Source organism: Sciurus carolinensis, chromosome 7, assembly GCF_902686445.1.
Source record: "Sciurus carolinensis chromosome 7, mSciCar1.2, whole genome shotgun sequence".
Taxonomy (NCBI): Eukaryota; Metazoa; Chordata; class Mammalia; order Rodentia; family Sciuridae; genus Sciurus; species Sciurus carolinensis.
The window spans coordinates 124,918,198-124,945,595 of record NC_062219.1 but is presented as its reverse complement, the minus strand read 5'-3'; the positions used below and the strand labels follow the sequence as shown (position 1 = coordinate 124,945,595).

At 41.6% G+C, this 27,398-nt stretch overlaps 1 protein-coding gene and 1 pseudogene across 1 annotated transcript in view; one reads left to right on the top strand and one right to left on the bottom strand.

Annotated features, from left to right (window-relative positions):
• Zfp57 (ZFP57 zinc finger protein) overlaps positions 1-27,398 on the bottom strand; it is a 72,044-nt gene that overhangs the window by 41,764 nt on the left and 2,882 nt on the right. The window contains exon 3 of the mRNA XM_047557460.1: positions 26,368-26,443. The gene's annotated coding sequence lies outside the window, so the exon portion shown is untranslated. The remainder of the gene's footprint in view (positions 1-26,367; positions 26,444-27,398) is intronic.
• Positions 13,450-14,009, top strand: LOC124988191 (microsomal glutathione S-transferase 1-like; annotated as a pseudogene).

Here is a 27,398-nt window from a genome sequence, read left to right as displayed (position 1 = left end):
TTTTCTTATAATTTCATTTTATAATTGGGTCACAATTCCTCATTATGGACTCTCAATTTGCCCCACCCCCAAATGGGGATAGAACTCAGGGGCACACCTATCACTAAGCTATATTTCCATCCCTCTTTATTTTTTATTTTGAGACAGGGTCTCACTAAATTGCCCAGGCTGGCCTCCAATTTGTGATCCTCAGCCTCGCAAGTCACTGGGATTACAGAGGCACAACACCATGCCAAGCTAATCATTTTAAATGAAAGGAATTTAGCAAAAATGCTGACAGGAGCTCTATTCTAATATCCCAACTCTGCCAAAATCTGGACCCACTGTTGTGAGCAAGTTATGCCATTAACATAGACCAAATATGTTGGTGTCTTTCCACGATGTCAGAATCCACTGAATAATCAATAAGATAGGATAGTTCAAGGGTCCCAGTTAAGGCTTTTTTAAATGTAAAGGCCACTTGAAGAAGTTAACCTGTAGAAACATCCAAAAATTCCAGCCAACTCCTGGTGATGGGAAAAAGGAGGTGGGACAGAAGGCTATAGACTAAAGGGCTAAACAATAGCCTTAATACTTTCCCACTGCCTGCTTAGCATAGATTTTGATCAGTGCCCCTAACCAGAAGTTATATAAGCCCCAAGACTAGTACATTTAAGTGATAACCTGCTACCAGGTCCCCTCTCACTTCCAGGAGTTCTCTTTTCTTTTCATTTAAATGAATCCTGCTTCTTTCACTCTCGCCTTCCATTGTTGTCTCTGGATTTCATTCTTCAAATTTGCAATAAAAGAACTAGGAAAGAAATTGTCCTTGAAGGGCTGGGGAGATAGCTCAGCTGGTAGAGTGCTTGCCTCAAGAGCACAAGGCCATGAGTTCGATCCCCAGTACCGCCAAAAAAAAAAAAGAAAGAAATTGTCCTTGAGCTGCTAGGGTCTTCCATCGAGAAGAATCTGGCTTTGTTGGCTGCGACCTGCAGCTAACACCAGCAGACAATCATTGCTGTGATTAGTTGCTAACACTGAAATGGGCTTTTTTGGCTGCAGAGGCCTACAATTTATGCAGATCCTACATACGAGCAAAGAATCTAGTTTCATCTCAAACTCTAGTTTTAGTAACAATAAGTCACAAGTTACACCATTTTCAGCAGTTGCATTTTACTGAATACTTTTGGGTCACCTAAAATTCAAAAGCTGGACAATCACAGGTCCTTCTTTCCCAATCTTCATTACTAATATCTGCAACACTCAAGTCACCCATCATACTTTGCACAATGATATACATACATGGGTTACAGAAAGTTTAGTAAGGGGTTAAGCAGCTTGAACTGAGAACAAAAGGCTGAAAGAAGATGCAAATGCGAAAGTCATTGCAAGAAGTCAGAAAAAATTATTAACCAGCAGAAGAACTTGTTCAGGATGCTGAGCTGTCAAAGCACAGATCTTATGCTAGGTCATGGTCCTGATGGACGACAGTTTCAGAGAGTCAATTTGAAGCATCAGCTTGAGGTGTCAGTTTGGAGTGGGCTGTGTGTGGTCATCACAGGCATGAGAAACTGCTGAGCTGAAGCTGGTGACAGAAGATTAGAGGTTCATCATTGTGGCAATGTTCCTGAACAAGTCTCCTGATGAGAGACTAGGTGATGGTGTTAGAGTGTCTCTGTGTCCAGTCTTGGGGTGCTGCTCCTTTTATGGGTCTTAGGTGAGGAAGTTGCTTTATTTGGTGGTCTGGTATGTTTGATAAGTTCATTGACCTGTTTTTTCTGAAATGAGTTTGACACATCCATGCACCCATGTACTTCTGACTTAATCTGATAAGTTCACAGATGGTCATTTTATTTACACAGTAAATTATTCATCAGTTTGTAGCTTACTAGGCAGATGATGTTGTACAAAGCAGATGATGGTTGTTTATTTGTACAAACAAGGAACAGGTATATGTCAGCACTTATGCTCAAAATGGAGTAGTCATGGCAAACTACTGTTTTATAAAGTGTAGTAACTCAAGGTTAGGCAAGCTTGAAATCCACAGTTCTACACATCATGGAGTAACTCAGAGCAGGGCGTAGCCTGCTGTTGGTATTAACCAAAGCAGAAAGCAATTACCTCTGATCCTTTCCTTGAGTTTCATTAACTGCCTTATATCACAGAAAGAAAGACTAAAACCTGTCAACACCCCTGAACAGACTTTTGTCACACACCACTATCATCTATTTTGGTCACATTCAATGTTCCAAAGAGAATCATTTATAAACCATTGTCTGTGGTCACTGTATGCTCTCCCAGCCCACTGAATTCTTCTAAAAATCATTAACTATCCCCTAATAATCTGTATTTTCCTCCTCCCCCATGGCAGAGGATAGATACATAAGTTTTTGAATTACACTTTGTAACTGTCCCCAAATGTGTTAATAAATTTGCTAATTCATTTCAGTGAAACTTGGAGAGTCAAGGGCCTTTTCTTTCATCTCTACATTAAACTACATTTTGTTTGTTTGTTGGTGGTGCGGAGGATTGAACCCAGGGTCCCCAAAATGCTAGGCAAGTGCTCTACCACTGAATTACATCCCTGGTCCTTAAACTACAATTTAACTTAGGGACTTTCTAGGCAATTTGGACTTTCTCTGAAACCAATTTGGTTTCAACTGTTTATTTTGTGTTTTCTGGGGCTTTTTAGCCAATTCAAGGTTTCTCTGAAATCAACCCTAATGTAAACTCCTTATTTACTCACTTATAGTATATAGTATACTATTTCTCCAGAACACAAGCTCAAAACTGGTAGGGTAGCTGGTACAAATATCCATAAGAGACACAACTGAGTCAAGCAGAGAATATTTGCCAGGCTGCCCTTACTGCAGAAACCTGGGAGAGGGTCCATGGTCATTGCCTGCTGGCAATCCTTTCACAGGGATCTGAGCCATCTTGACCATGCCCTGTCCTCCCTGGCCAATATCCATGATAGGGCGTTTCTGCCTCTTGCCATTGCTGACCTCCTTGCCCATCACAGAACTTGACTCTCAACAGCCTTCCCTATCTACTGGCAGTGAGTTCTCTTTCTCCCTCAAAATCCTGATGCTGGGTCAGAGCCTCCTTTGGTTTTTGCAGAGGACCTGTCAGGGACAGTGATGACACTCACTGATGGTCTGCTCCTACTTGGGAAGTCAGAGAGGTTGTGGGAACACTCCTTCCTCTCCTGCTTCCCTTCTCTGGGCTCCTGAGAACTCTTTGCCATGGGCTCTGCCCAATCCAAGATTCCCTGCAATTCCCCGCTTCGCTGTCTCCTCAAATATTTTTGGCCTCTCCATTTGACTCCAGATCTCAAATCTCACAAGTTCATTTTCTATTGTAACACAGTGTGGCCCCAATACAAATTAGATAATGAAATGCCCTATGTTAAAATCTTCTCTTTTCTTCACTCTCACGCTTCTGTGTCAATCCTGCTCCCCTGTGCAGGTCCTCCTAGCTTGCTCTCCCTTAACCCTTCCACTTCCCAATCCTAACGATTTTCCCTCTTTCCACCCACAAGATCACTCTTCACTTCCTTGACCTCCACTCCATGCTTCTTTGTGGCCTTGCCCAGTCACACCTCCATCACCTCACTCGGACATACCTTCACTAAATAGGGACCAGTCTTCTCTGTCTGGGCCCCATCCTTTACCCCTTTCCCTTCTCTTGACCTCAACACCACATCTCCTACTCCCACTCCTCCTTCTCCTTCTTTCTCCCTTCCTCATACCTGCTCTTATGGGCCCCACCCAGTGGCTTCAACAGCCCACCTCCTACCATGGCAGGAGGTAACTGGAGCCGAAGGCATCATACATGTTCATGTTCCTGTCTCACCCACTGATCTCTCTCAGATTGAGAAATGTTTAGGTTCCTATTCTACTGATCCTGACTCCTATACTAAAGAATTCCAATACCTTACCCAGTCCTACGATCTGACATGGCACAATATCTATATCATTCTCTCTTCTACCCTCCTCCCAGAGGAGACAGAGGATTTAGGCTGCTGACCAAGCATATGCAGATGAGAGACACAGAGTCAATCCTGCTTATCCCATTGGAGCTACTGCAGTTCCCTCAGAAGAGCCTAACTGGGATTATCAAACCAATGGGCCACACACTAAGAAACCAGATGGTTGTTTACTGGCAGATCTCAAAAAGGCCACGTAGAAAATGGTTAATTTTGACAAGCTGAGGGAAATTACCCAAGAAACTAATGAGAATCCAGCCCAATTTCTCTCTCATCTTATAGAAGCTCTTCAATGCTATATTAAAGTAGACCCACAATCCCCAGATGGTACTGTCATTCTAATGACTCATTTTATTTACCAATCTGTCCTGGACATTTGGAAAAAAAACTTAAGAGCTTAGAGGAAGGCTTCCAAACCCCCAAATCAACCATTCTTTTTTTTTTTTTCACCTGGGTACCAGGGCTTGAACTTAGGGGCACTTGGCCACTGAACCACATCCCCAGTCCTATTTTGTATTTATTCTTTTTTTTCCCCCCTTTTTGTAGTGCTGGGAATTGAACCCAGGCCCTTAAGCTTGCTAGGCAAGCACTCTACAAATTGAGCTATATCCCCAGCCCTGTATTTTATTTAGAGACAGGGTCTCATTGAATTGCTTAGTGCCTTGCTCTTGCTGAGGCTAGCTTTGAACTCATGATCCTCTTGTCTCAGCCTCTCCAGTCCCTGCAATTACAGGGGTGTGCCTGGCTCCAATCAACCATTCTTAATGATGCCTTTAAGGTTTTTAATTATAAAGAAGAACAACAAAAAATAAAGAGAAAAAGGATAAAGCTAAATTTCAACTTTGGGCACAGGCCCTGAAAGGTAAACCCAAGGGTACAACTTCCAACTAAGGGCACTACAAGACACTGGGCCTTTGCATGCACTAATCCCTGGCTGCCACCCGACCCTTGCCCTAAATGCAAAAGGGACAGACATTGGGGAGTCGATTGTCCCTTCACCCAAAGAAGTGTTTGGCCAAACCTTCCCTTTTCATCCTCCCTAATTAACCTCATAGGGCTGGCCTCTGAGGATTGAAGATGCCCAGGACACTCTGCCCCAATGACCATCCCCACCGGGTGATGCCAGGGTAAATGCCACTGTTGAAGGTAGGTCAATCTCTTTCCTCATTGATACAGGAGCAGCTTTTAAAGATTTGCCCAAATTCTGGCAACCAACTTGGCCTTCCAAACCCTCTATAGTCAGGGTAGAGGGAATAACTTCACTGAGAGGACTCCTTCCAGTTCATCCAGTAGTTCCCAACCCATACACTCTATTGTCTCTCATCCCTAACGACACCTCTTACTTTACAATCTTAGAGACACCTTTTTCTCTATCCCCACAGACATCCTAACTCACAAGATATCTTTGCCTTTACATGAACTGACCCAGATACTCATTCCCAACAGCTCACCTGGATAGTCTTCCCCGAGGAATTTCGAGATATCCCCATTTCTCTGGCCAAGCACTCACTAAGGATCTCTCTTCTATTTCCCTCACCTAGTCTTCTCCTATAATATATGGATGATCTCCTTCTCTGCAGTTCCACCTTTCAGGACTCTCAAAATCACACCATTACCCTCCTTAACTTCCTGGGGAAGAAAGGGTATTATGTTTCTCCAGCAAAAGCACAAATATCTAAAACCTCTGTCATCTACCTTGGGGTCCATCTCACTCCTCACAGGGAGAAATCACCACCCACCACAATCAGCTATTTCCCATCTACCCATTCCCACCACAAGGCAGACATACTTTCCTGCCTGGGTATTGCCAGTTTTCTTGGCCTTTGGGTTCCCAATTTTGGCCTGCTGGCCAAACCTTTATATGAGGCAGCAAAGGGAGATCCTAAAGAGCCCTTTGATCCTTCTAAATCCATCTCTGCCCGACTTGAAGCCCTAAAGAAAGTCCTCCTTACCACACCTGTACTTAGTCTCCCCAATCTCTCCTAACCTTTTCTTCTCTATGTTACTGAGAGACGGGACTTAGTCCTGGGTATTTTGGGACAACAGAAGGAAGCCTCCTTTGCCCCATAGCATATCTCTCCAAACAAACTGACCCTACTACCAGGGGCTGGGTTCCCTGTCTCTGCACTCTTGAGGCTGTTGCTCTCTTAGCCTAAGAGAGCAAGAAACTCACCTCTGACAACACACCACCATTCTCTCCCTCTATCACCTTTCTGACCTCCTGACCCACAGGGCTCTTCAGTGTATGGCCCTCTTCCACATTCTACTCCTTCAGGTCTCCTTCATTGACCCTACACTGTCCTTACGCTCTTAAACCCCGCTACCCTTCTTTCTAATCCTCAACTACCAGTTAGACATTCATGCTGGTTAGTCCCAGATGATTTTCCCCCTCATTCCTCCCACATATAGGAAGGACCCCTACTTGACCCTGACCTCTCATGGTTCACTGATGGGCGATCCTTCGTCCATCAAACAGCAGGTTATGTTATTGTCTCCTTCACTGACATCACAGAGTAACAATCTCTTTCCCTGGGCACATCTTCCCAAAAGAGTGAACTTATAGCCCTCACCCCAGTCTTAAAATTGGCAAAAGGAAAATCCATCAACATTTACACTGATTTGAAGTATGCCTTTCACATTCTCCTATCACATTCTGCTATATGGAAGGAAAGATGTTTCCTATCAACCAAAAACACTCCCATAGTTAATGGGCCACTAATCCTTGAGCTGCTTAAAGTGACTCACCTTCCTCCAAAATAGGGATCATTCACTGTAAAAGTCACCAAACTGACTCCTTTTTTATTACACAAGGGAACAATAAAGGTGATCCAGAAGCCATAGCTGTGGCATTTTCCGATCCACCCAACTCCTTCGTACCTCTTTAATTACCCTCATTACATGCAGGAGGAACACAATTGATACAAACAACAGGGTACCACAACAGAAGGCCCCTGTTAAAGATTAATGGAAAATATGTGCTCCCACAGAAACAGCTGCTCACTATCTTCACTCAGATCCCTAACTCCCTTCATATTGGATTAAAACCTCTCCTCTACTTCTTTTAGCCTCTTTTCTTTCACCCTCAACTACTCCCAACTCTCGGTTAGGTCACTCAAAAATGCTCCCTCACATCACCACAATGTGGCTCCCGACCTCTGCACTTTCCCACCCATCAAGTCTGAGTCCATACTCCTGGAGAGGACTGGCAATTCAATTTTACTCACATGCTCTCATACAAAAAGACCAAATACCTCCTCACTTTAGTCTGTACTTTCTCAGGATGGATAGAAGCTTTCCCTAGGTAGTGATATTTTAGAAATAGTGTTAGGCCAGCCTGGTGCTTGACCAGAGTATGCTTATCTATCTACCCCTATGCTGGACACCATGGGTGTGGATGAACAGACAAGCCAAGGCTAAGCCCAGCTCATAGCTACATACCTAGGACACCAAATGGGTGTAACCATTGGGTGGGAACCCACAACCAGAACTTATACACTGAACTGAACCCCAAAGCCTTTGGAGCAGCAGAACCAGAGCAGAACTGGACACCAGAGAGAACGCCTGATGCTGTGCTCCCCTGTGATCCCCACCATGGCCAAGGAGGAACCCAACTAAAGCTCCTCGACTAAAACACACCATGGTGTGTTGTGGGTTCAGCACTGGGAGAAATAGGTTAGGCTTAGAATAGGTTTGAAGTGATGTGTGATACTCTTTGTGATGCATAATAAAATTAGTTAAACTCCCCAACCATCTCCTAGTCAGTAAGATGCTCTCAACACTTGGCATAGTTGGCAGGTTTGGGCAGGATTTATGATTGATTTAGTTTTCAAATTCTTCAAGATTTTCAAATTTTCAAATTCACTAAAATTTTCAATCTTGAAAAGGAAGTACAGCAGGGACATAGTAGAAGATCAGGTGTTAAGAGGCCACGGGTTCCAGAGTACTGCCAGGGTCAACCTCCACAAAAGCACAGGCGAAACCAGATAGTGGAGGCTAGAGCACAGCCCAGAGAACAGCAGAAGGAGTTCGAATTACCTAAGCCACAATTTTCAGTGCCTCTGTGTACAAGGTCCCAGGGTCTAAGAGCAAATGGTTAAGAGAACTCACCGTTGTGACTCTGGGTGATGCAAGGCAGGGTAATGAAAGAATATATAGACATTGCGAGAAAAGGATAGACATACAAATAAGAAATATCCATAAGTGGAGTAATATTAGATGGTATATACAGAAAATAACTAAGAGATTACTTGGTTGGACAATTAAAGCTTAGATATGTTCCATATATGGAGAGTATGGAATAGACTAAAACAGGCCTGTTCTAAAACTAGAAAGGAACTCTGTCCACAATCAAATTGGAGAATGTGTGAATAGATAGTGCAAAGAAATACCCTCGTGCAGCAAAGGGGATAACTATAGAAATTCCATTAAATAGTGCAGAAATAGTAGAACCAATTTTGGCCAGGGCAGAGAAAATCTAAGTGCCAGCAATATTATGCAAGGTAATTAATGATGCTGATGAAGACAGGCTGAAAGGGAAAAGGTTAGCTAAACAAATGGTGTCCAGAGGATGAAATAACCTGTTTTTGCAGGATTTGATAGAGGGAAATGAAAAATAGAGCTTCCCTTTTAGCACAATCAGTCATACCTCTATCCCGAATAGAATATTAACCCCAGGGGAAAGAACAGAAAGCTTGGTAGAGGTAAGAAACTTGACATGTGCAGAAATACAGCAGTACAGGCAAGATTTCTCACAAAAACAATCTAAGGATGGAGATTTTATTCTGAAACTTTGGAATAAAGGAGGAAATGGTGCGCAATTATTGGTGGAGGAGATGGCTAGCCTAGTGTGGATAGTAGAAAACCCATATATATACAACATTAACCACTGTGGTGGTATCCCGCCCTGGAGAGGTATTATCCTTATTCAAATGGGTGTCAGAAGCATGGCGCCTACCATTCCCACACATATATTTATCTACTTTTGAAAGTCAGTGTTCATGAAACTCCACTGAACAAGCGCCTGAATTATGCAGGAAAATAAGAGTCATTAATATGATATATGGTGACTGTAACACCCTATTATGTTATAGGTTATCCCCAGTTATCATAGGATTATTATTTTGGGAGCTCTGACTAATTTGAGGATGACACTTAGACTCTTTTAGAGGCAGTGGAATACTTTAAACAAGCAAGGGAATTGCAAGGGAAAGAAGCCTATAGCACAGAAACCTAAACCTACAGCAAACTGGAAAAATAGTGGTAAATTACGTAGGCTGTCATCTATAGTCAATCAACAATGGCTCCCATGGAAGAGAGTACTTTACAGCCCAGCTGTATTCAGTGTCTGAATAACCTGTGTCAATGCCCCCAAAACAGGAATGGGCCCCGTTGTCCAGGGCCCACGCAGAACCATAATTCCAAAATATAATAAGGCAACTCTACAGGGGAAACCAAATACCAAGATCCAGGATGAATGCCAGAAATCTGACAGGAACTCCACCAAAGGTGGGAGCAATGACCTCCGTTCATATCTAGAGGAACATAGATATTCTGCAGACAATAGAAAGTTAGGGAGAAAATAGGCCATATCATGTAGAATATGTAATATGTAATAGTGTAATATGATGTAATATATGTAATGTGTAATAATACACACGATTTACCTTTTTTAGTTGACCCCAGAAGCGAAATAACTATTATAGCTGATATCCCTCCTATATCTAGAGTGTTGAAATCTATAGATATAATAGGAGTGAATGGTGACAGCACCAAAGGGTATTTGGAAACTATTGAGATTTTATTATGGAAGGACAGCCCATTGGAAAGTGAAGCTACTTTTATGCCTGCACCTGCTAATATTCTTGGTATGGATATAATACCTACATTATTTCCTTGGTGGTTACCATGAAAGTGGCCAGCATAAAGGTACAACCTGTAATGTTACTCCTTATTCCCCCATCTTTTACTAAACAATACCCATTGAAAGGAGGCCATCAAGAAGTTAAGGAAATGACTGATAAATGATTACAGGAAGGAATTATAGCAAGAACACAATCCTTCAATTTTAATAGTCCAATATGGTCAGTCAAAAAACCTAATGGGGGGGCTGGGGTTGTGGCTCAGTGGTAGTATGCTCGCCTAGCATACGTGAGGTCCTGGGTTTGATCCTCAGCACCACATTAAATAAATAAAGGTATTGTATCCACTTACAACTAAAAAAAAAAAAAAAAGTCTAACAGGAAGTATCAGTTTACAGTGGATTATAGGAATATCAACAAATTGTCACCCCAAATGCCAGGTAGCCTACCTGAAGTAGAAGGTATTTTTAACAAGTTTAAACAAATGGCACCTTCTGTTTTCACATCCATTGATCTGTCAGATATGTTCTCTGGTATTTCTTTATACCCTGATTTGAGAAAGAGATAACCACATTTATGTGGGATAATTTATAATACCGTTTTACAAGGGTACCCCAGGGATATAAAAATAACCCAATTATTGCACATGCGACCCTTTCAGTATGCTACCATGAGACAAAATTCCAAAGGATGTGTTAATATTATCTTACGTTGATGATATTTTAATATGTGATGAATCTGAAGATGTGGTAAAACATGCCTTCGATATTGTATCCAACGAATTAACTAATATGGGATGGACTATTAACCCCTAGAAAATAAAAGGATCAGGAACCTCTGTGATATTTCTGGGGGTGGTTTAGTCAGCAGTAGGACTCAAGGTCCCTGAGGGTGCTTTACAAAAAATAGAAGCAATTAAGGCACCCACCAATAAAACAAGGGTCAGCATCTCATAGGACATTTTGGGTACTGGAGGAATCATGTGACTTATTTACAGCTCATATTGAAACCATTATATGCTGTCACCAGAAAGGCAAAAGACTTTGTGTGGGGACAGGCCCAGGAAGAAGTCTTTAAAACGGCATTGAACTATTTAAAAACTGATGCTCAATTATATGTTCCCTTACCTGGGGATGTTTTAACGTCAGACATTCTTTTCTGTAATGAGTATGGTAATTGGGGGGTTTATGCATCATATGGGGGTAGTACAGTGTGACCTGTTTCTATTGCAAATGCTTTCCATACTCGGATAATAGATATTCTCTTTTTGAAAAGACAGCATGGACTTTGTATGTAGCATTATGAACATTCCTACCCAGCATTCAGAACCAATGTCTCAAAGTCTGTACACCTATCCCATTATTGGCATGGATAAAGATGCCTGGGGAGGAATTACAGGGACCACTGATGGAACCTAGGGTCCTGCAGTGGAAATGGTATCCAATAATTTCTGGAAGCAAAACTGGTTAAATCGTTCAGTGTTCCTATTAAGTTTTCAGAAGAAATGGCATCCATACCACAGGTGCCTAACCCCATCCCAGATATTAAACAGATCCTTATAGGGAAATGGGGAACCACTGCATAAGAGGACAAGCAAAGCAATGCTTGGTTCACTGACAGGTCCTCTGTATCCACTAATGGAAAGCTGCATTTTAAAGCAGCAGCCTATAGACCCTCTTACAGTTTTTGTTACACATGGGGATGCATATACAGGCTGTAAAACTCAGCTTTACCTAATGAAAAGGTAGACAAATTATCTAAATGTACTGCCTTAATTATATGCAATACCAACACATGGAAATGTGAACAGAAGGGACCAACAAAAATCAAACTGTCATGAACACCATGGACTATAAGCTCACCCATTTCCACAGATGAATTGGTACAATTACTTAAAACACTATAGGACACATCAGTACCCATTCTCTATATCAGTGAATATCTATGCGGAATATAAAGGTTATTTGGCAACAATGTAAACTGGTGTGTAAGGCCTGTCTGGACTGCCTGGTGGCACCCTTGTGCTTCTGCTGAAAGACACCATTGACCTAAGGTCACTGAGAATATTCAACTTTTTGATACAAATTGACTTTATTGGTCCATTAGCAGCATTTAAGCATTGTATGTATGCACAGTAGTAGACTGCCATTCCAGATTGGGGATGGCAATGGCAATGTCATCTCCCAACCAAACAGCCACCATCTCTACATTGTGGCGATGGATTTCATCATTCGGGATGCCGAGAATAGTAACTTCAGACCAAGGAACATATTGCATGGGCCCACATGTACAACACTTTCCGGAAACCATGGATATCGAATGGGACTTCCACGTCAACTACAACCCTACTGCTGCGGGATATGTAGAGCATTTCAATGGGTTGATTAAGACCAAACTGAGGTTGTTAACAGACTATCCATTAGACCATGCTTTGACTATTGCTACCTTTGAACTAATTCCAGACCTAGATACCACAGAACATTCCCTTTTGAAGAAGTTTTTGGGAATGAATTACCTAACCCATCCAACATTAATGACCCACCTCTAAAATCAATGCCTGCTAAATGTTTGGTTCAACACCATAACTCTGACACTATAACATATCAGGATGCAGTAGCCTACAGGACAGGACACAGTGTAGACAACAGGAGCCAAAAGGAGAGCTATGGCTAACAAAGCTCAAGGATCTGTCTCCCATGAATTGATGGGTCATGAACTCGATCCACTGAGTCTGGTGGTGACTACACTAACAATTGCAATACTTAGTATTTTGTTGTTAGTATTTGTTACACATTTTATCAACACAGAAAATATAACAATAACACCTTGTCCTGACAAATGCTTACCCATTCTCTGGTGATGAATTATTCAGTTTGTCTCACTGAGACTCTCACTTAAGAATAGATGAGCTTTAGCCAGCCATTGGACTGTGGCAGGCAAAAGTGAAGAGTCTAAGTGTCTGTTACATGCTGGTGACAACCCTTTCCGATATTTCTCCTTTGTCAGTTTTAAAGGTGGGAGACCAGTGACGAAGCAAGTGGTCTGGACCTTGGAATGCTGATAGTGATTATCACTGAAGATACATCGTGTTAGGGCTGGTCTTTCAAGGAGGCCTTGCCACAGGTGCAGGAAAAGGTGAAGTTCAAAGGAAGGTAATTTCATCACTGACTTCTTATCAGTCTCACCCCCTTCCCCCGAGATTTAAATTTTCTACAAAGTTTTTTTTTAAGCTTTCAAAATCCAACATTAAGCTCTTTTAAGTTATTTCCAATGAAATAACTTCCAGTCTTGAAAGGGATGAGGACAGAATTTCCTGTATAATCCCCAATGGCTCTTCCGCAACGCAAAGGGGAAAGTAGAGCTTCCTCTGGTGCCAAATATAAAGATTCAAAAAAGGAAACCCATGGGCAGTGGCTTTGTGGAGAGAGAGGCATCAGAGACTTAGGGGAGGGGCTTGGCAAGGCAGGTCTTTACACGCCAGGAGCTAATTAATAGGACATTAGCCTGATAGGGGGCGGTGCCTGCCTCCTCTCGCTGCGCTCCTCCACGCAGTGTTCCCGTGCCCAGCCACCTGCACAGCCTTGCAGACCTCGGCCTCCGCGGAGTCGCTAGCAAAATTGAAAAATGGCCGATCTCACACAGCTACTGGAAAATGAAATATTCACGGCTTTTGCCTCCTATACAACGATTGTCCTTTCAAAAATGATATTTATGAGTACTGCAACTGCATTCTATAGACTAACAAGAAAGGTTTTTGCCAGCCAGAAGACTGTGAGAGCTTTGGCAAGGGAGAGAATGCCAAGAAGTACCTTCGGATTGATGACAAGTAGAATGTGTACGAAGAGCCCACCTGAATGACCTTGAAAACATTGTTCCATTTGTTGGTATTGGCCTGCTATATTCGTTGAGTGGTCCAGACCTGTCTACGGCTCTCCTGCACTTCAGGCTCTTTGTTGGAGCATAGATCTACCACACAATTGCATATTTGGCACCCCTTCCCCAACCAAAGAGAGCTATGGCTTATTTTGTTGGATATGGAGTTACTTTTTCAATGGCCTACAGGTTGCTGAAGACTAGATTGTACCTGTAAAGAAAATCAGGTACCTCCTTGTGCAATTGGTTTTTAAGAATTCTATAGTTCCAGTATATAGTGAAAATTTTCTTACGGCTTCAATTAGGAGGGGAACAGAGAAGTTAGGTGTGTGGGAGGGAACCCCATTTTTGTTTTTACACTTTTTTTAAAATTTATTTTTATTGTAAACAAATGGGATACATGTTGTTTCTGTTTGTACATCGAGTAACAGCATACCATTTGCATATTCATACATTTACATAGAGTAATGATGTTTGATTCATTCCGTTATTTTTTCCTCCCCCCCCACCCCTCCCACCTCTCTTTTCCCTCTATACAGTCCCTCCTTCCTCCATTCTTGCCCCCCTCCTACCCCACATTATGTGTCATCATCTGCTTATCAGTGAGATCATTCACCTTTTGGATTTTTGAGATTGGCTTATCTCACTTAACATGATATTCTCCAATTTCATCCATTTGCCTGCAAAATGCCATAATTTTATTATTCTTTATAGCTGAGTAATATTCCATTGTATATATATACCACAGTTTCTTTAACCATTCATCAATCAAAGGGCATCTAGGTTGGGGGAACCCCATTTTAAAGATTGGCATTGCTAATATCCTTTTATTCTTGTTTTGTATTTTGCTGTAGACATTCAACAATAAGTCTTTTGTGTGATTCTTGTAAATTATGGTTGTTATAATTTGCAACATTCATCAGCATTTCGTATTATGAATCTATAAAAAACTGCATGTGTGCGAAATCTGTATTTCAATACTGCTGAAACAGGCATATGAAATAAAGAATTTAAAGAAAAAAAAGAATAGATAATAGATAATGCCCTCTATTAAGACCCAAATTCTTTGAGAATATTGGCCTACCTTCCTTGACTTACTATCTATTCTTACGCATATTAGCTCTAAAGAGAAGAGACAATGGGTTCTACATACCTTGCTCAACTCTTTGGAATAATATTGTTCCTGAGTGTGGGATACCCTTCTGACACTAATAGCATTGAATTCATAATACTAGATACTTCTGATACTAAGGAATATGAAAATGAAGATTCTGGCATGTCATTTATGTCTCCAATACCACCTAAATGGGGACATGCATGTTCGTTATACATTAATCTTACAGGTAATGTGCAAAATATTTGGATCATTTACCATGGTTATAAAATACCACTGCCAATGCTAGAGTCTTTTGGGCCAAATATGCCTTTTGCTTTAGCAAAAGTAAGTTGGTTTATGGCAGTGCACATGAGGAATTTTATAAGGCAACAGCACAGTGGTCACCCATATTCCATTCCATGGCACAAAACTCAACAATACTAATATCTATGATGAGGAACCACATACTGTCATGCAATGGTACTGGTACAACAAATTACAGCTTCATCTGCTATTTATGTGTATTACTTTCGTAAAATCGTGATTCAATATAAAGTGGTCAGCCTGACTTACGACTCCAATCTTACACAAATAACTATAACTAAATCAAGCAGAGATGAAGACCAGATTCTTTATTATAGAAATACCTGGAGCTTAGTAATATCAATTACACCGTCCTTTGTGCAGCTAACTTTTCGAACTTACCACATTAAGGTAAAATGGAAATTTGGAATGCATACAAACATTCTGATGGATTACACAACACTAGTGATCCAGAAAATCTTAGCACTAGGAACTAATCAATATTGCTTTTCAATCATTCTCATGGACCCAGTACCCCAACCTTACCCAGCTATACTGGACACCTGTGAAAACCTGGCAGATGCATCCCTCTTGATTCCAGCGTTTGTGGACTTGAATATGTTTGTTTTTGTATACTATTCTTGCGTAACTCTTCTATTGTCAATACCTCTGCCATCAATGCTGTGGCAGTCGATTATTGTTTTCCAACCCCACTTAGTAGAGACTATTTAGGTAAAAGTGTGAACGACTAGTTGTATCCCAGTATGAAACCAATTCCCAAGATGAACAGGTTCCACATTAGACAAGGAAGGCCTTCACCTTTTGTTGTGACAGGACAATAGTTTCCAAGTAACTTCTCTGGTAAGAGTTCTCATTACTATTACCACCGTGGTAATGATTCATATTGGAACTTGACCGAGAAACATACTTTGGGACAAGGTAGACACTTTTTGCAAATAGACTTCTTCCTTCCTGGTAATTACAGAAAATTTTTCTTGGAATGCCACTCATATGGCATTTTACAATGCGACTAATGCTTCCAATCTGAGAATACACTGGACCCACCAGAAACCCATGAAGATGCTTGTATACATTGTTAATGACAACCCAATTTGTGCACTAATGTATCTTGGATGGTTATTCCCAACATTACTTCGGACAATGGTAAAAATCTACCCCTTCACTTAGGACATAGGCTGGTGGTGAATTCGATGAATAATTCATCATTAGTTGATTCTGTAAATGTGGTTTCGTTGCCAAAAGTATCTGTGGATGTGTAGGACAGTGAAGAAATCAGTGAACAGTTCTTTGAAGTAAAATATGTACCAGAATCTGTAGTTGAAGAGCCCACAGATTGAGGCATAGTGTAATGGGTTGTATTCTTGGTTCCAGTAATATTTGTATTGGTAAATCCACTTGATGAATAAATGCAGGAACTGTAACAGTATTTGGAGGGTCTAACAGTGGAAATAATATGGCAGGCTTATAATGTGAGGTGAAAAATCTGTGTGTTGATTTATAACTCTATTCAACCTGCATGTTACAGTTCTACAACAGGAAAACATAAGGGGTTTGCCTAGAAAACCTGGAGGCAGAATGCTCAGATGTTGGGGGCAGAGTGGGAATGATGAAAAGAGAAAATACCGAGAGTTTCATGGAAATTCATTCGTGCATTTGCTCAGAAAACTGTGTTAGGTTGCAGCTTTACTCTGTGTGCATAGGGAAAGCTCAATTCTAGGAACCAGAGCAGAACTGGACATCAGAGAGAACGCCTGATGCTGTGCTCCCCTGCAATCACCGCCATGGCCAAGGAGGAACTTGACTAAGACACATCATGGTAAGCGTGCTCTGGGTTCAGCACTAGGAAAAAATAGGTTAGGCTTAGAATAGGTTTGAAGTGATGTTTGATACTCTTTGTGATGCATAATAAAATTAGTTAAACTCCCCAACCATCTCCTAGTCAATAAAATGCTTACAACACCCTATAAATGAAAATTCGGCCACCATCACTAAAGTTCTTCTGGAAGAATTATTCCTAGATTTGGCCTCCCCTGCTCACTTCAGCCCGACAATTGTCCCTCCTTCATTTCCCAAGAGTTAGCATTCGCCCTTAACATTTTCTAGAAGCTACACGTTCCCTATCATTCTCAATCCTCAGGAAAAGTAGAAAGAGCTAATTTTCTCCTTAAATTCCAACTCACTAAACTGTCCCTAGACTTAAAGCAACCCTGGAGTGTCCTTCTACCTTTGGCCCTAATGTTTTTGAAAGCCACTCCATGTTCTCCTTCCTTCATCAGCCTTTTTGAACTTATGTATGTCTGCCCTTTCCTCCTGGGATTGGTCCCTGTTTCCCCAAGTCCTCTCAGAAACTACTTTCCCACTCTTTCTCTAATGAGGCATCTGTTCCGTGAATATGCATGAATATGCAGACAGGCTTCTATACCAACCACAACCCTCCTCTTCACCACCTACCTATCACCCTCATCCCGGGGACTGGTGTATCTCAAGAATCTTCATTCTTCTCTATCCCCCAAACGTACAGCTCCATTCCAAGTTCTCCTAATTTCACTGATGGCCATCGAAGTTGCCAGAAGATTCTTGTGGTTTCATCTCAGCAAGGTTAAACTGGTCCCTAGCAATGGCCTGCCTCCTCTGCCTCCTCCTCCCGCTCTAGGTCCTAGGTACTCCTGCAAGCTAAAAAAAAAAAGCCCCCTACAATCAGTTTAACAAGGATCTCAGAGGAACTGTTAAGTCCATGCACTCTTGGTATCATTACAAGTCTTTTGTTTATACCCTGCCCATGGAACAATAGAATTTCCCTTGTGCCATATCTTTCTCAGCCCAATTTCAGGCATGGATCTCATCCCTTCACCTACAAGGCACCCTTCTCCAACTTCTTTCCAAAAGAAATCTCTCATTTCTCTTTTTCTCTCCTATGCACTCCAAAACATTAGGCTATTGGCAATTCCAGGTTCACAAAACCTGGGGCACACCAACTGTTCTTAACTCCACCTGCTGGGATGGCACACCCAACACTCATATTGTTTTCCAATTTGATGCCTACATAATCACCACTACACAAGGTTTCATCACAGGATGCTACTCCCTTGGTTGGGAATGAGAATATGCTTCCCAACACAAACACATATGCTTCAAACACAAACAAATGCTTTCAGTTTGTAAAGGTAGCCCTGATGAGGCTTACTGTCCCTGGTGGTCCTGCAATCACATTCACACAGGAGATCCAAGATGGCAGACTAGAGGGAGGCTGCGTTCCTTGTGGCTCCATAACTCCGGTTTCAAGCAAAGGATATCTGTTTCTTGGTGAGGCAGTTTTTGCAGCTTATTGATCCCCTGCTGTTTATCCCATTTGTCTACTGTCATCACCTGCAGTCTGCCAGCATATCGACTACTTTTTTGAGTGCAGACTGCTCACTGTCTGGCGCCTACCATCTGCCATTTGCCTGCCTCTTGCCTGTCCATCGCCTGCTTTTCACCTACCCATCACCCACCACCTGAGGTTCACCTCCCGATCATCCAACAGCAGTCAGCAGACTGACCACAGACAACCAGTGGAGCACCAGCTGCCTGCTGTTGCCTGGAAATTCACTATCACAGTACCTGCAGGTTTGGATACACGTGGCTGCCGCCATTTTGAGACAACAGCCAGAACTTGTAGGACCCCTGGCTGGACTGACTTGAGTCTGTCTCCAGGATCCCTCAGCCCCACCAATCACTCCCTGCCTCCAGGGCCCTCACATCGACTGACTGCTCCCCGCCACCAGGACCCCTAGAGACCCACTGACTGTGCCCTACCATCAGGACCACCAGACCCACTGATTGCACTCTGCCTCCAGGATCCCGCAACCAGACTGACAACACCCACCGCTAGGACCCCTGCCTGACCAACTGCACCCCGCTTCCAGGACCTCCAGCCAACCACGCCCACACCCAGAGCTGTAGCTCCCCATTTGCCAACACATTTCGAAGCCAGAGCAGCCATTTTGGATAATCCTGAAGTTGTATCTCCCATCTTTAGGTGGGGCAAATCCCATCCTGAGATGCCTGCTGGAGATTGGAAGCTCATTGTCCGGTACCTCTCATACATCAGGCTACTAAAGACTGGGAGATTTGAATATTATATGACTGTTAGAGTGTAGATTTTCTTTTTTCTCCTTATTGAAAAATTTTAAGTTTCTATTTCTTTACTTTTCTCACTTTCTTTTCCTTTTGTTTACCTGTTCCCTCAGAGTCTCTTTCTCCCTTTTCCCATGTTAACAACCAATTTCTTTTGATTACACTCTCACTCTTTCTGTAATCTAGAACTTCTATATATTCTTTTCTTATCCCATTAACAGCTACTTCCTACATCCCTCTGCATCCTCTTTGTCCTCCATTAGAAACTAGACCTTATTGCAAATATATTTGTTACACTGAAGATAATAATTGAACTCATTCTGTTTATTATGACAATATTTGTTAATGTCCTCATAGGGGCTATTTGGTTTCGGGTTGCATACTGTCTGAACTGGGCACTGCTAATGTTGATCTCCCCCTTAAAGAAAAGGTTTTGGAAACTTATAGGGTCACTATAAGCCTATAGGGGGGAAACTGCAATACCCCAGATCCACACTGCTAGAGGGGAAGATACATGAACAACATGAAAAAAACAAGGGAAGAAAATGATCCAAACAAATCTAGATTCTATATTAATAGAATCCAGTGACAGTATAATAGAAGAAATGTCAGAAAAGGACTTCAGATTATACATGATTAAAATGATTTGTGAAGCAAAGGATGGGATGAGAGAGCAAATGCAGGCAATGAATGATCATACCAATAAGCAGTTGAAAGAGCAAACTGCAGGAAACAAAAGATCATTTCAACAAAGAGAGATTCTCAAAAAAAAAAAAAAAAAAACCAAACAGAAATTCTTGAAATGAAGGAAATAATAAACCAAATAAAAAACACATTCACACAGCTACCCCAGAAATTTACTTTCTCAAACTTTGTCCCCCTACCAACTGTAAAAGTAACCAATGTAACCCTGACCTTCAAAATCCACTCTGGGACTCTACCGTCAAGGCCGGGGTCTAGACAGATGGGCAGGAAAGATCCAGCAGGAATAATCTAAATTATTAAGGCCTACATACAACCAGTTGACAAGCCAATACACAATGTAGCTTAAACCACCACAAACACTACTAAACCCACACCTAGACTTCCTCTACTCATATTTCTCAACACAATCTTATAACTTTTCAACAATCTAACCCATCCTATATTTCTGACGGCTGGCTTTGCATTCCTCTTACCCATGGCTCATTGATAGCAAATCCTATCCCTTCTCCATGCACTTCCAATTTAACCTTTCTCTTCACCAATTCCTCATGTAATTCCTTGCAGCCACTTTATTCCAATGTTTCCTACTTTGCTGCACCCTCCCTCACCCTATGTCTCTATTCCACTATGTTACCTAACAGTTCCCTGTGCAACACAACCTACAATGTCACCCAGTCACTCCAGAGCCAATCTGGCACTTCCTTCCTCTGCAGAAGCTCCATTCTTTGCTGCCTGATACACCCTATTTCTACCTTCTGCCTCCTTGTCCTCCTCACACCAATATAACCATATACTCTGAAGGGGAGGTTGAACTGGCCCTTTCCTCCCGCTCCTGGACTCCACTTCAACGTCCCAGACACAAAAGAGCAATTCTTGTCCCAGTCCTTATTGGATCAGGCATACTGGCAGCAGCTGGCAAGGGGGTAGCAGGAATAGATACAGCCACCCATCTTAACTATAAACTCCCAAGAACTGAGTGAGGACTTTGAGTGGGTGGCAGACTCCCTAGAGTCTCTTCAAATCCCAGTCATCTCTTTAGCCAATGTAGTTCTCCAAAAGAGAAGAGCCATTGACTTGGTAAAGGCCAAGAAGAGAGGCACTTGTGTCTTTTTAGGAGAGGAATGGTATTATTTCATTAACAAATCCTGAACAGTAAAAGAAAAAAATAGCTGAACTTTGGGAGAGCATCAAGAAATGCTCCTGGGAACAGCAGCAGTCATCTCCCTGGAACCTTTTGGGCCAGACTCTTCTTTGGCTGTTCTCATTGATGGGCCCTCTCCTTACACTCATCACACTGTTCTTAATAGGACATTGTCCGATAAATTGCCTGAAAATGTTTTTACAAGATCAAGTAAAGGCACTCACCAATCAGACTGTATGTAAACCAGCTCTTCACAAGCCACTATAGCCTTCTCCCTGAAGTTCCAGCCTAAACCCTTCTTTGTCCCCATTCAGCTCAAAAAAGTTGGAATGAATGATGCCCCCCTTATCATTATAAGGCAAAAGGCGGCCAGAATGTTAGGTCCTTAGGCCAAAGTAACTCCATTTTGAAAATCAGCACCCACCATCTTAAGAAGCACACCCAAGGAGTCCCTAACTACCAAAACCACAACAAAGATGCCAAGTAGTGATCACAGGACCAGATTTTTTTTATTTTAACTACTTCCTTGTACACGACTATACAGTTAAGAAGTTTTTTTTCACCAGGTTGCTGCACCTTACAGAATGGCAGCCTGGCAGATATTCTCTGTCAATAAACCATTGCTTGACTCAGCTGTCTCTCTCATAATATTTGTGCCAGCTACCCTAACAAAAACAACTGGCAAGTTTTGTCAGTTTTTAATCCACTGATCTTCCTGATTGCAAAAAGTGTGTGCCATGTAACCAGTATCCAAACAATGTTAGCTGAATGAATGATTGACATAAAGCACCTACCTATTTTACAGACAGTATCTTTATTAATGGAACCTCAGACCAAAGGCTGCTATGTGGCAGCTGCAGTACAATGTCCTCTCACACTGACATCAGGGATACTTGGGCTTTTCTCACAAATGAGTTTTGATTGGTCATGAGTGTCTAACAAATGACATCTTTCCACTCAATCCTTTGATAATCTATTTTGAGGCATAGCTCTTGTCTATACCATTTTATACTCACCAAAGAAATAAGAATGGTATTGTTGGGCTAGTGAAATGATTATTTAAAACTACTGTCTTGCTGGGATTAAAAGATCCTATAAGTCTTCAGAAGAGGCTAGGAGCCCTGGTACACACCTGTAATCCCAGTGACTCTGAGGCAGGAGGATCACAAGTTGGAGGCCAGCCTTAGCAAGATCCTGTCTCAAAAAACAAAAAACAAGAAACAAACAAACAAACAAAAAGCCAAACAAACAAACAAACAAAAAGGGCTAGGGATGTAGCTTAGTCGTAAAGCGTCCCTGGGCTTAATCCCTACTTATAAAAAAAAAAAAAAAATCAAGTTCAAGTCCAGCCTGACCAAGATAATAAGACCTCATTTCAAAATAAAAAATAAAATGGCCTGGGGATGTAGGTCAGTGGTAGAGTGCCTCTGGATTCAAACAAAAATTTTGCAGGATCTGTGTGTGAAGGAAAAAAAATTATGTATATCTCCTACCCCAGCAATATTGCGGATTGAACCTGGGGGAAACTCTACCACTAAGGTACATCCCCAGCTCTTAAGTTTTTTACTTTATTTATTTATTCATTTATTTTTTGGTACTGAGGATTGAACCCAGGGGTGCTTAACCACTGAGCCACATCCCCAACACCTTTTTATATTTTATTTAGGGACAGGGTTTCACTGAGTTGCTAAGTGCCTCACTAAGTTGCTGAAACTGGCTTTGAGCTCTCGATCCTCCTTCCTCAGCCTCCTGAGTCACTGGGATTACAGGTATGTGCCACCGCGCCCAGCTAAAATTTTTACTTTGAGACAGGGTCTTGCTAAATTGCCAAGGTTGGCCTCAAACTTGTGATTCTGTAGAGTTGCCTGGAGTTCATGTGGATATATTGCCACAGAGTAGAAGGCCATGTTTTACACATACCCCTCCCCCGGTGACCTAAGCTACTATAGCTTGGTGCCATTTTAAAACCAGACCCACAGCTAAAGTGTATCCTTCCCTAGTAGTCAGAGTGTATCTCTATTCTTGAGACTCACTCTTAATGCACCATGGTCACAAGGGTGGCTGCAGCACCATAACCTCGGCTGCTCAAGAGTGTAGGCCCAGCAGAAAGGTCAAGGCCCTGAATTCCCTTGCACAGAAGGGAACCAGACACACCGTTGTTGGTCTGCATGCACCTGTACCCAGCCCTATAGCAAGCCAGGTTGGCCCCATACCCCTGCAGCTGGTTGATCCAACAGAGTCAAGGGTACCTGTGAGTGACCTGACAGCCAGTTAGGGGTGGCCCTTCCCCACCTGAGAACCCAACAAATAATTGGTTAGCTCACAGCACCTGTATGCCTGAGTCAGGCCTGATAGCCATTTAGAATGCAACTCCATACTTGATGAGTTTGCCATAGAGCTGAATGACCTGAAGCATCTCTATGTACCTGAGCCCATTTGACAGCCATCTTGGTGACAGCCCTAACCCCCTCACCATGAATCTGCCTCACAACCAGCTAGTCCAACATGCCCTCATGCACTCAGAACTGCCCAACAGACAGCTAGGTGATGCCCCTCCCTCTAAGAGTGCACCAGATAGCCAGGCAGCTTGCAGCACCACATGTCCTGCGTGTTAGCCCCATTACCCAGAAGATGGTCACCCTTCCCTCCAGAGAACCCATCATACCCACAGTGCCTGCAGTTGCCCACACTCAGCCTGAAAGTCAGCCAGATGGTGGCCCTACCCTCAGCAAAACTTCACCATGCCAAGCCAGTCATAAACTCCCACACTCTGTGCCATTGACACAACTGAGGATTACAACTGAAGAAACTGAACAGACATGACACTACTGAATCTACTCAAAATCAAACCTAATACACCACACACACTCTAGCACTCATTCACAAAAAAAAAGTTTCTCTTTACCACCCAGTGGAGGGAAAAGGTAGCTGTTGCACTACAATCATAGATATCAATGTTGGGAACAAGAAATATGAGAAGCAAGGAATACAATAATGTTCCAGTAACAGAATGCCCCCCAAAAATGAAATTTATGAAATGTCTGAAAAGGAATTAAAAATAATTATCTAAAGGAAACTCAGTGAGATACAAGAGATAATTCAGAGAAGTCAGGAAAACAATTCATGATCTGAATGAGAAATTCAACAAGAAGATAGATTATAAAAAAGAACCAAACAAAAATCTTGAAAATGAAAAACTCGGTGAATGAAAATTAAAAAAAAAATATATGTCAGAGCCCTAACAACAGACTAGATAAAGCAGCAGAGAAAACATTTATCGTATTGAGGTGTGAACTTAGGGGTGCTCTAACATTGAACTACATCCCCAGTCCTTTCAATTTTTTTAGATTTTGAGATAGGGTCCAAGTTGCCCAGGTTGACTTCAAACTTGTGATTCTCCTACCTTAGCCTCTAGAATAGCTGGGATTACCGGCATGAAGAAAGAAAATCTGAACCTAATGATAGTTCTTTTGCTTTCTGAGCTCAGTCAAAAGGAAAAAGATAAAGAAGAAAGAACAACTAAAAGATAAAGAATAAAGAACAACTAAAGAAGAAAGAGAGTCTGAGGCCTATTATTGGGCACTATTAAATAGACATCTGAATTTTGAGAACTCCAGAGAAAAAGAGTTGTAGAAAGATAACAGAAAACATATGTAATGAAATAAGACTTGGAACTGCTCAAGTCTTGAGAGATATGTACATCCAGGCCCATAAAGCTCAAAAGATCCCAATTATAGACTCAACCTGAAGAGGTCCTCTTCAAGGCATATTATAAGCAAGCTGTCAAAAGTCAAAGGCAGGGACTGGAGTTACAGCTCAGTGGTAGGGCACTTGCCTACTCTCACTCAATCTAGGTCTTCCTAAGGGGAAACTGACATATATGAAACAACACATATTAATGCTTCACAAAAATCACAATCCACCCATAAATTCTATGAAATATTATCTTCACTTTATAAATGAGGAAATTGAACATCAAAAAGGATAAGCAACTTTAACAAATACAAAGCAAGTAAAATAGCTAAGTAAATTTTCAAGTTCAGAGCTTTCTTATACTTATATATGTGATACGAATGAGAACAATGACCATACCCTTAGGAAAGACAACTCTTGAGAAATTAAGGTTCATTTAAGACATGATTTCATCATAAAAGCATTGAAACTTTACTCTTTTATTTTTCTTATTTGACTTTTCAAAAAGGGTGGCACAACCAAGAATTTCCGTTGATGTTGCTTTATTACTGTCTCCACTTCCTCTTTATTCTGAGACTTTTCCATAAGAATATTCACCTTAATTCGACTTCTACTGCGAGGCTGGAAAAGTGGATATGCAACAACTCTTTCAAACTCTTTTATCTCTTTCTGTATTCTCTCTTGTTTCTCATATGTAGGTAGTTGGCTCTGACTTTTCCTCAAGATTCTTTCCTTGAGTCTTTGCTCTATAAGTTCTCTCCCTCGAATCATACGTTCCTGATGATCTTTAATTTGCATTTGTTCTCTCTCATTTACCTGCTTTCTTCTCTGTGCTTTTGGGATGCCATGCTTTTCTGGCTTAATTTTTGGTAATGTTGTTGTACTTAGGAGTCTTGGTTGTCTAAATGCTTTGTTTTTAAATTCCCTGGCCTGGCCTGTTCGATGCATGTGCCTTTGTATCTGTTTCCTCTCTCTCTCAGGTACCCAAGAGTACTGTTTTTGTCCCTCTCTGCTTTGGGTTGTTTTCTCCTCCATTTCTGTATTCATTTCATTGCCTGTCTTCTCTTCTTTCAACATTTTCACTAATCTTTTATTATAATAAGACTCTGCTTTGGCAAGCCAGTAGTCAAGAGAAAGAGTTTGCTCCCTACAGAGTGTTTCATACTCCTCTTGACATTTTCTAGTCATCAACTGTCTTGCTGCTGTTGTATGTACGCCACCTAGATTCTGTTAAAGTGAGGTTCAGAATTTTATAATGTGATCATTTTTTTTCCTTTGAACATATTTAAATTGGAGCTTACCTTTCTTATCAGCACATGCTTTTCTATTTACTTTAGTGTAATAATTTTAATATTACTCCCTTCACTCCCAGGAAAGCCTGGCAGCTCCAAAAGTAAAGTACCCACAAATGATCAATAACTAGTTTTAAAAATATATAATGCTGGCAGTTGTCAAAATGATATTTCACTTTGCAACTATGGAGATGTCTGGGAAACACTGCCAGTGTGTATATGATACCTGAAGGTTCGTTGGGTGCCTAAAGTTCCTTCTCTGAGTAGTTCCGAACTGTATGATATGAATATAGTTTATTTACCAAAATCTTTTTCTCCAGTGGAGACTGTTGATCTGCAGCAATCCTAGGGTCTTTAGATGCTTTTGCCCAAGCCAATCTGGAAGGTTAAAAAGCAAGGGTGGATTAGAATGTGGGTGATGTCAACATAACTTTGTACATATTGTCTGGGTCAAAGACCCCAAGTATTTTGGCCCAGACTAAGAACATTTCTCCCACAAAGAGAAAACCTGCTAATAGGCAAGACTATACAGGCAATGGGGAACCACTGCATTCCTAAAGTAGAGACTAATGAATGCTCTTTTAATAAGAAGAGGATCTTTCCCTTCATATGAATTAAAAGCATACTTCTCTCGTGGACTCAATGTGAACCATTCTGAATCTTGTAATGGGGGTTTCAAGAGGGAAGAAACGGGCTCCTTGGTGAAGTATTGTCCAAGTACACTTATACCAGATCGCCCAGTCCCCTGGACTCTTTTGTCTTCTGATATCATTCTAGACTCCAGTTTTATCAGTTCATTATCTTTCTGTAGTTTCTTGAGCCGGTCCCTCTGTGCCTCTATCAGTACATACAGCATCTCTGCTCTCTAATGTTTTGTTCTAAAATTCTGTTTTTATTTGATGGCCCACCCCTCTGCTTGGCTGCCTTATGCTGGTAATCATCTTTCACCCTAAATGCATTATGAGACCACTCTCTGTTGAACCCCTCACGATGGGAATTTATGGTTACTTTGGGTTTATTTATAGGGCAGGCTTATACCAACACAAGTGAAGACTACCAACTTTTTATGTGTTGTCCTTGAGTTTATGTGTCTAACCTGAGTTTACTGTGAGGTCATACTTAAGCCATTGAGGATGCCTGACATATGTCTCTGGGCCTTTTATACCATTGATGGTTAAAAGCATGGATATTAGAGGCTGGGACAAGGCTAAAAATAAATCCCAATTCCATTACTTTCTAGGTATGTAATTCAGGACAATTCACTTAACTTCTCTCTGGTCGAATTCCTCATTTATAAAAGATATAAGACAAAAAACTACCTCTCGGGGTTATA